Here is a 10340-nt window from a genome sequence, read left to right as displayed (position 1 = left end):
CACTAGATTCAACCAATTTCGTGAATCACTTAAACCCTAGCCATGAAAATTTAAGATTGGAAGAACTAACTACGAATAATGAGTAAAACACATACCAAGTAGATTAATTGGCAAGATCTTGCAAGGACTTTGGTAGTAGATTAAACAATCGGCTGTGGGGTTTTATTGTTCCCGTTCGTGCGGCAGTTTCAAGTGGAGAATGAGGATTATTGGTCAAAGGGTTTTAAGGAAATGGTCCCCCCTAATTTTTTAAAGGCCACGACGTGGCTGGCTATGCCCACGTCGTGGACCTGAAATCTGTTATCTAGTCCCGTGTTTCCATTTTGACTCACGACGTGGCTGGCTATGCCTACGTCGTGGAAACTGCCCAATTGCAAAATTTTAATAAAATCTCACATGTTAACTAATTAATTTGCATCTCATTTATTAATTAAAGTTCCCTACAACTAATTCTTTACTAATTATCAGTTATTAGATGACGAGTTGATGTCTTTCCTAATTAAAAAGAATTTTTTTTTAAAAGAAAAGAAAATGAAAACCAAACTCGGGTTGCCTCCCGAGAAGCGTTTCTTTTTCTTGGAGTCTTGAGCCGGACTCCGTGCCTTCTACATTGAATCTTCTGAAGAATCCACCATTAAGATCTTTTGTTCCTTGAACCGCCGCTTGTAAGCTTGAACTCGCCTTTTATATGCCTTCTTTGAATTCTCCTTTTTAGCTTTTCCCTCTTCTTCAAGCTTGCGTTTTGTGCCCTTAGTTTGTTCCTTGCACTCCATAGCATCCTCCTCTTCTTTCACCACCGACTTTGTTACTCTTGAAGTGACCTCTTCTTCGTCACTTGTCATTTCCTCATTCTCTTTGCTCACCCAAGAAGGCGAACTCTTGTAAGCTATGACTTCAATCAAGTATGGAACAGATGCCCTCGGTTTTGTCCTTTTGACTTGATGAACTGCCTTTATCTCTTCTTCCATAAGCTTTTCCAGTTCTTCTAGTTCATTCTCTTCATTAATTGTGAACACCTCTTCTTTATCTTCTTGAAAGTCATCTTTTATCCCAAAAACTTCTTGTTCATCTCCAACCCTCAAAGTGAGCTTACACTCGTGGATATCAACAAGAGCTCCAGCAGTGTTAAGCAATGGACGCCCAAGGATTATTGGAACATCCAGAATCTTCTTTCATGTCCAAGACTACAAAGTCTATTGGAAAAACAAATTTTCCAATTTTCACCAAAATATCCTCCACGATGCCACGGGGTTGTGTCACCAAACGATCCGCCATGTGAATCTTCATTTTTGTAGCCTTCATCTTTTGAATCTCCAATTCTTGATAAAATGAAAAGGCATCAAATTAATGCTAGCCCCAGAATCGGCTAAAGCATTAACCTTCATTTTATTCCTAAACTTACATGGAAGAGTGAGGCGTCCAGGATCACCCATCTTTTCTGGTGTTTCTCCCAACATAGCTTTTGAAGTTTGTTCACTTAGAATCACTATAGACTGCTTCTTTAATTACCTTCGAGTGTCTATCAAATCTTGTAGTAATTTCTGGTTCTCGGGAGCTTTGGATAAGGACTCGACAAAGGGAGTATTAATTGGGATCCCCTTTACATGCTTTACAAACTCTAAATGCTCCTTCTCCAGTAGACTAAGTGCAGCCCGGGTGGGAAATGGCAAAGGTGGCTGATAAGCTGGAACGGACTCAAAGGATTTTTGATCATAAATGCGCCACATCATGGTCATTGGAGTGCCACGTCGTGGCGAAGCTGGTTCAACAACTTCTTCACTTTCGAACTTTAACTTCTTTGGTTTTGGATCGGGCTGCTGTGGTTCTTTTTCCAATGCCTCCAGGAACTCAGAGATTGCCTCTTCTTCAATATCAATGGCCATTACGTGAGATTGGGTCTTTACTTCGGGATTCTTCGGGGACAATTGTTCATGAACTAGAGTGGCTAGTTGACCAAATTGTACTTCAAGGTTATAGATGGAGGCTTGCTGATTCTTTATCAAAGTTTGTTGTTCCATAATGGCAGAATCAGTGGCATCGTGTCTCTTTTCCGAAGCTTCCATAAACTTCATCAAAATGGTCTCTAGGTCGGGTTTCTTCTCGGCTGGTGGCTGCTCCTTTTGATAAAAGCCTCGACCTGTCTGCCTATACTTCTCTTCTTTTTGCTTCTTATACTCTTCATATGGCAACCACCCCTTCTTCGGGTTCCTCCAGTCCTCATCATACTTATCCCCACTAGAGTAGCACACTTGAGCTTTCCTGTTCCCAAACTCATCTACATTGCAGTCCTTGGTCAAGTGTGGACCATTACATCTCTCGCAACCCACTCTTATGGCATGTATTGACTGGTCCATTTGTGTGTTCCTTCGATCCATATTATTCAGCATGGCCATTACAACTGCTATTTCTTCAGTTTGGGCCCCTCCACTGCCTTTGATTCCATCTTGCCTAGGGTTGTGGTATTAGCGAGAGTGCTTCGCGAATTCTTCAATCAACTCCTTGAACTCCCTGGGATTTTTCTTTGTTAATGATCCTTGAGAGTCAAGGAGTTGTCTCGTCATAACGTTGACCCCATCATAGAAGATTGAGATCTCTTGTTGCACATTTAGATCATGCTGAGGGCAATTTCTGAGCAAGCCCTTGTACCGCCCTCATGCTTCGTATAATGACTCCCCCGTCTGTTGCTCAAAGTTGGCTATTGCCTTCTTGAGTTTGGCTCTCTTGGATGGCGGGCAAAACTAGTCCAGGAATTGCTCACGCATTTGAGCCCAAGTGGTGATTGTACCCGGTGGAAGTGATTTTAACCACTCCTTAGCAGCTCCTTTGAAAGTGACGGGAAGCATCCTAAGCAAAACTGTGTTTCTGTTGACATTTGGGACATTGAAGTAATCCACAATGTCGTTGACTTCATCTAGATGCTTAAAAGCATCCTCATGATCTTTCCCAAAAAATGGGATATCCTTCAGTGTAGTCAATATGTGTCCCTTCAACTCGAATGTGGTAGTGGCAGGTATTGCGGGTTGGACTAAACCGGGACCCACATCTTATCGGATCCGCTTCTTGTAAGCTCCCATGGACATCTCTTCAATTGCTGCCATCTTGTTCCTTGGCTCGTTCTCGGGTTCGCTCGTGTGTTCTTCAAATTCCGGCTCGGTATCGCTTTCGGACTCGGTTTGGACGGGCATATGATCCAAATGTTCAAGATTGCTCTTGTGCCTCGCGGATGAACTTGACTCTCCTGTCTTCTTTCCTGACTTCCTAGAAAAGGCTGACTTCAATTCTTGTAAGGGCGTCTTTTTCTTGTGAAGTGTAGACTCGGGATCTTCAAATGGTGGCACCAAGTGTGTGTTTGAGCTTCTGGTCATGAACTCCTGCAACTTGCTAAGCTAAAAACGTAAAACTGAACTAAAATAAGAAAAACTAACTACAAACTAAAAATTTAATTTTTTTAACTTTCCACGTCGTGGCCAGTATATGGCCACGTCGTGGACTCTGTGATTAAGAAAACAAAATTTATTTTGCTGAAAATTTAACTTTTTGTGGTTTTTACTCCACAAGAAGGATCGATTAATTTAATGCAAATAAATAAGCTAAAAACTAAGCTGTTCCCCGACAATGGAACCAAAAACTTGATGTGCACAAAAGTACTCACTAATTTTAATATTTATAACCAAACAAACTTAACTAACTATGCACTTATAGGCAGTGTACCTAGTCAGATTACAGTACAGCTTGGTTAAGTTGGGTTTCGATCATAGGGAACGGTGTTACTAGTTAATTTACTTACTATTAAACTAACCTAATTATTAACAAGTTTAAAAGGGGTTTTATCTGGTTTTACAAGATCAGATGAACTTAAATCAAATTCAATAAATAAAAACACGCTCTTGTTTAGTTTGAATCTACTTCTCCCTTATGGCTAGCTAATGATTATGGATTATTAAGTTGGTTTTTAGTTGTATTAGTAATTTAGTTCTAATTTTACCAATAATTAACGAACTCATGTCAAACCATGTATGTTCACACATAACTAATTATGAATGTAAATATGCTATGTAAGATTTGTAATATAAACACAATTATAGTCACAATACACGTTCTCTAACACAGCTAAGCTCTATTTATTCTAATTAGTAACTAAGATTGGTCAATCCTAGCTCTAACAATTCAATGTTCACTAAATCATTAGGTAAACAAGTTCATGCAGTTTAATGGTCACTAAGCTACACAGAACATGCAATCAAGCAATTAGAGAAACAAACAATAACATGCTAGGTTATACAAATCAAACACAAGCAATTTTTACCAACTAAAATTAATCCATAAACATTGAACTATTCATAAGTTTAAAGCTTCATCTAGCTAAAAAAGAGTAGCTAGATTCAGCTGCTCATCATAGCAACTATATCAACACAGCTAAAAATAATGAAAGACATGTTCTTATTTAACTAGAATATAGACCTCTATTCTTTTTGGTGTTTAAAACCCTCTTCCAGAACTCTTCTTTCGCTTTGAATCGCCTCTTGGAATTCTTTCCTTCTGCCAAAAGCCTTTTTTTCGTAATAATCAGGAGAAATTATATAATCTTCAAAAACCCGCGCCACGTCGTGGCCAGCTGTGCCACGTCGTGGGCTTCATCACCATGTCATGAATTAAGTATTTATCGTGTACCTAGTCAGATTACAGTACAGCTTGGCTAAGTTGGGTTTCGATCATAGGGAACGGTGTTACTAGTTAATTTACTTACTATTAAACTAACCTAATTATTAACAAGTTTAAAAGGGGTTTTATCTGGTTTTACAAGATCAGATGAACTTAAATCAAATTCAATAAATAAAAACACGCTCTTGTTTAGTTTGAATCTACTTCTCCCTTATGGCTAGCTAATGATTATGGATTATTAAGTTGGTTTTTAGTTGTATTAGTAATTTAGTTCTAATTTTACCAATAATTAACGAACTCATGTCAAACCATGTATGTTCACACATAACTAATTATGAATGTAAATATGCTATGTAAGATTTGTAATATAAACACAATTATAGTCACAATACACGTTTTCTAACACAGCTAAGCTCTATTTATTCTAATTAGTAACTAAGATTGGTCAATCCTAGCTCTAACAATTCAATGTTCACTAAATCATTAGGTAAACAAGTTCATGCAGTTTAATGGTCACTAAGCTACACAGAACATGCAATCAAGCAATTAGAGAAACAAACAATAACATGCTAGGTTATACAAATCAAACACAAGCAATTTTTACCAACTAAAATTAATCCATAAACATTGAACTATTCATAAGTTTAAAGCTTCATCTAGCTAAAAAAGAGTAGCTAGATTCAGCTGCTCATCATAGCAACTATATCAACACAACTAAAAATAATGAAAGACATGTTCTTATTTAACTAGAATATAGACCTCTATTCTTTTTGGTGTTTAAAACCCTCTTCCAGAACTCTTCTTTCGCTTTGAATCGCCTCTTGGAATTCTTTCCTTCTGCCAAAAGCCTTTTTTTCGTAATAATCAAGAGAAATTATATAATCTTCAAAAACCCGCGCCACGTCGTGGCCAGCTGTGCCACGTCGTGGGCTTCATCACCATGTCATGAATTAAGTATTTATCGTGATTTTATTATTTTCTTGTCTTTCAAGCCTCCCATGTTCCACATATTGTCACTTTTGGTCCCTCTCTTCGAAAATCCTTTATATTGACTGAAAATAACAATTTAAAGTCATAAGTATCATTATTGTAAACATATTATCAATTTATTAATAAAAATGTACTTAAATATTGCCTAAAAATAGGTATAAATATGGCAATATCAGGAAGATTAAGACGAATCGCTTCCTTGAAACAAAGGATATCAGCACGATTTGAAGCTTAACCATTTCATGCTGATTAGGATATCGAAGCTGATACGAAATTGATGGGGAAAAGGAATAATCGTCTGAATATATCTTATTATTCATGTTTTGAGGATAAAATAGTGATGGGCCTTGATAAAGTTGCTTACTTTTTATACTATCGATCTAAGGTATACTTTTGACAATGAAAATCTTCAACTGAAATATGATAGTTGCCACCATTGTCGATATCAAGATTACATAGAGTTTGGAAAATTTTGACCTAGGAGTGGGTCTACCACATACCAACAGAGGAACAATTTGAGAACATAAAAAACTAGTGACTCGGTACTTGCAAGACAAGAATGTCTACAGAGAAAGGAGCTACTTAGAACATAAATAGGAAAGCTATCCTTCAAACCAAAAGGAAGGACAAAAAGAATATTTCCTACTGGCGATGGGCACTTCTCGGGCGGAACCTTAGGTTAGTCAACTGGCGCTCCATTTCAAGCAGGCGACTCTTGTATACTGATTGGCATGCTCGAGGCTCTACGAACTCAACTCGAGTTGCAACTAGCTCTCACTATTGGGCTTCATGGTCTCTCAAAATCCTCCCATGAGAAACCTCGAGACTGCGAATACGGTTTGTTTTGGCATCCATGTCTGCCTTGAGTTCCACAGTTCGGTGAATGGCTGCCACGCTCATTTCGACATTGCGGGCCACTCGGCGGACTATGATTGGAAGGGGTCTATTTATGGAGCCTCCTCCGTCCACATTGTAGAAGCGGCGATCCCCATTATATGGGTGGGGTTGGCCTTGTTCGTGACTCCACCTATCCAGGCTTCCGACCCACATTGGTGTTGGGCCTTCGAGTACAAGCTGAGGGTTGGGATTTGGTATCGGGGTTACTGGAGGTAGGTTCTCGACTTCAGGTTCTGAGTCAGCCTCTTTGGGGAATTGTTCTGCGAAGTCATCATCCACAGGAATTTCGTGATTTTCTTCTGGCTCTGCCTCGAGCCATCCTGCATTTCCTTGGTTGGGAAAATACGGGTCGCCAGGGAGATGGAATCTGGCAATGCTATCTACACGAGATAAAGGGTAAATGGATAGTTATTAGGCATCAAATCTAATAATACTTTCAATGTATTATAGTTTCATGATTGATTCTTGAGGGATGGATTCCTGGGTAAGTTTTCAGTTCGGTCGTTATAGCATCCTAAAATACTCCTATAGTATTTTAACCCTTATGTTTGACTTTAGAACTCCTCTAGTATCTAGGTAAGTTTTAGACTTGCTGTAACACCATAGTCACTCCGAAGCACATGTTGGACATGTCTCGACTGAATATAGTTGATCATGCTATATTGAACCTAGACACGATTACATAATTGCCCAGGTTTAAATGCGATGTGCAACATCCAAATACTTTTGTTTTGTTGTACTTATGTCACTGGTTTGGGTACTTAGGTATACTTGTATACTTGTATTTTCGAAAGTATACTTTTTAGTTTAGAGCACTTAGGCCCCTTAGTATTTATATTTGTATACCATGTCAGGTTCAGTATACTTAGTTCGCTATAAACAAGGGCTATGATACCGATCTGTCACACCCCGAAACCGTGATGGCGGAATCATTCCGGGGTGGAGGACGTCATGCGTAGTATCAAAAAAATTGTATCATAGCAAGCATAGTAAACAAAACCAGACATTGAATACATACGTAAAAAGGTTTACATTGTTTAATACATAGTTTTTATTCCGATTAAAAGTAAATAGACAAATGCAACTCTAACTCCTCGTCTTCTCTGAACTCCTGGAAGTACCTGTCTAATAATTCCCTGAGAATACAAGCAGTTTTGAAATAATATCAGCATAAAGCTAGTGAGTTCATAAGCGGTAGTTTGTAATGAAAACTTGTCGATGAGCTCGTAAAAGTGTTTTGTATAGTTTCAAGAAAATTCGATATTTTCTTTAGTAAAAATGTAGTGTTCTCAATTCTGTATGAAATCGTGAATGTTTGTTACTGAAAACCGTAGTGGTATGTGAAAATAATACTTCATGTGACTAGCTAATGCTAATCATGATACATAAGTATTTCATACGTGAAACCATGGTATGTTCAGTTCTATTTAGAATGAATAAAACTATTGAAGAGTGTCGGGTTGTAAACTAAAGATGATTTATACATAATGTGAGTCATATAACCATACTTGATATGACTAGAGACCTTTCCAACGTTCTTCAGGTGTCGAGTTAAATGACATTTGTCACCCTGGGCATGCCTACCCAACTGTAGCTAGCAGTTCGGGTGTGGGATTGTCAGTCCCAAATAGATCTATTCACAAATCTCATGCTCTCCCTCCAGGAGACTCTGGTTATACTATGATAGGATTTATCCCTGTACACCTAAGGGTACAGTAGTGAAGTAGCGCCTCACAGTATTGTACAATCTAGTTTACATGTAGTGTAGTAGCATTCTACCGTAGTGAAAATCCGAATGGATATCGTTCGTAGAGATAATTACAGTTATGAAAAACGTGATAGAGTAATGGTGAAAATTGTAAACTATTCATGTTCTTGGTGCATACGTTTAGTAGCGAAAGTTTCTATACTTGTTATGTTTAGAAAATCCCAAACTATATCGATTATAGCTTGCATGAGTAACATAGTGGATAGCAAATCCGGAAAACTATGAAATTTCAGTGAAAAACGACCCTTATGCTCAACACACTACAAAAGGGGTTAAAGTATGAGAATTTCATGAGTTTTGAAAACATTTATGTTTAGGTTGTATTCCCCCCTGAAAACATTAAAAATACAGAAAAATGTAGGGGTATGAACTCACCTCGGGTGATTTGAATGAAGGATCAACACGAAATGTTGGATGTTCAAGTGAAGCCTTGAATACGCTTTAATCCTAATTAACATGTAAAGACACATAACAGAGTCAAATGAAGGTATTTCATCACTAGATGTGATGAAGCACCACTCTAAGAACTTGGGACTACTCGCACTAAGTGTTAGAACCTTATAGGATTGCATGAGGGGAGTGTATGGCCACCTTTAAGGTGTATGCGGCCATTGGGTGTGCGGCCCAAGGGGTGCGCGGCCGTACACTCAAGATGAGAGGTGTTCTTGTGGTGTTTTCAAGGCCTACACTTGCATACATGAAGTGTTCTTGGTCCTAACTTAGTTGTAGTACTAGTTTAGGGTCTTAGAAATGGGTTTGTGGTCCTATGGTGTGTGTGTATGGTCTCACAAATGTGTGTGCTGCTGCACACATGAGTGTGTGGCCTTACACATGAGTGTGCTGCCGCACACACGAGTCTGCTGCCGAACACACAAGTGTGCTGCCGCACACAGGGGTGTGCTGCCGCACTCCTTCAATGAGATGAAGAACATGACGGGACTTTCATTATTCAAGGCCTAGTTCAAGAGGTTCTTCATGCACAACAAGTTAAGGGATGGATTACTCATGTTTTTGAAGCCTTGGGAGGGTTTGCGGTTGAAGAGTCTTGAGAGAAAAGGTGTTGTGTGCTGCCAGGATGTTAAAGGAATGAAAGGAAAGGGGTCTACCCTTTATATAATATGGGTGTGCTGCCTAGAAAGGAGTGTGCTGCCAGGAGGTGTGTGTGCGGCCGCACACCCATGTGTACGACCGTACACTCCCTCTAAGGGTGTGTATTGCCCTGTTTTGACAGTATATGACTTGCTGACTCATTACTAAACTCAATCTTGGTCATACTCAAGCTTAGAATCACTTAAACGAATCCTCAGACAGTGCCAGAAGTCAACGAAACATGTTGAAATTTGATTGAAATGGCTAAGTGTGCAAGACAGAAGTTTCGGGTTGTCACAAGTAGCTATATTTAACTACTCCTGTTTAGTTAGTTAAAGCTTCAAATTATAGATTAGTTCAATTAATTTTTGGATTTAACTTGTTGGTATTGTGCTTGTGTTTGATTGTTAATACCCAACATACTAATATTTGGTTATTTAGTTGCTTGAATTCAAGTTCTGTGTAGCTTAGTTATTATTAAATTACATGAACTTGACACTTAATGATTTAGTGAGTATTGAATTGCTAGACCTAGGATCGACCCAATCTTAGATAAGTGATTGAAGTAATTGAATTTAGCTGTGTTGGAGAACATAAATTATGATCATAATTATGTTTGCATAATGAATCTTACGTAGCCTATTCATAATCCTTAACTGATTATGTGTTTGATTGTGTGTGACCATGCATAGTTTTACATGAATTAGTTAAATATTAGTAAATTTGGACTTAAATTACTAATAATATAATATTAGGTAACCAACTTTGATAATCCATAATTTTTAGCTAACCATAAAGAAGAAGTTGATTCGAACTAAACGAGAGTGTTTTTAGTAATTACTAAATCTTTGTTTAGTAATTAAGTTTGTCTGAACTTGCAGAATCAGATAAAAACCTTTTAAATTATTGTTTTATTTTATATTAATTTAGAGTA

The 10340-nt window shown here is 38.2% G+C and overlaps 1 non-coding gene across 1 annotated transcript; it reads left to right on the top strand.

Moving 5' to 3' along the window:
- Positions 1-2607: 2607 nt before the first annotated feature.
- Positions 2608-2714, top strand: LOC145103500 (small nucleolar RNA R71). Its single transcript, XR_013706589.1, has one exon. It is a non-coding gene; the product is annotated as a small nucleolar RNA R71 (small nucleolar RNA).
- The last annotated feature ends 7626 nt before the right edge of the window (positions 2715-10340 follow it).

Source organism: Lactuca serriola, chromosome 4 (assembly GCF_051521515.1).
Source record: "Lactuca serriola cultivar US96UC23 chromosome 4, Lser_US96UC23_V15, whole genome shotgun sequence".
NCBI classification, from domain to species: Eukaryota; Viridiplantae; Streptophyta; class Magnoliopsida; order Asterales; family Asteraceae; genus Lactuca; species Lactuca serriola.
This window is presented reverse-complemented; position numbering and strand designations above follow the sequence as displayed.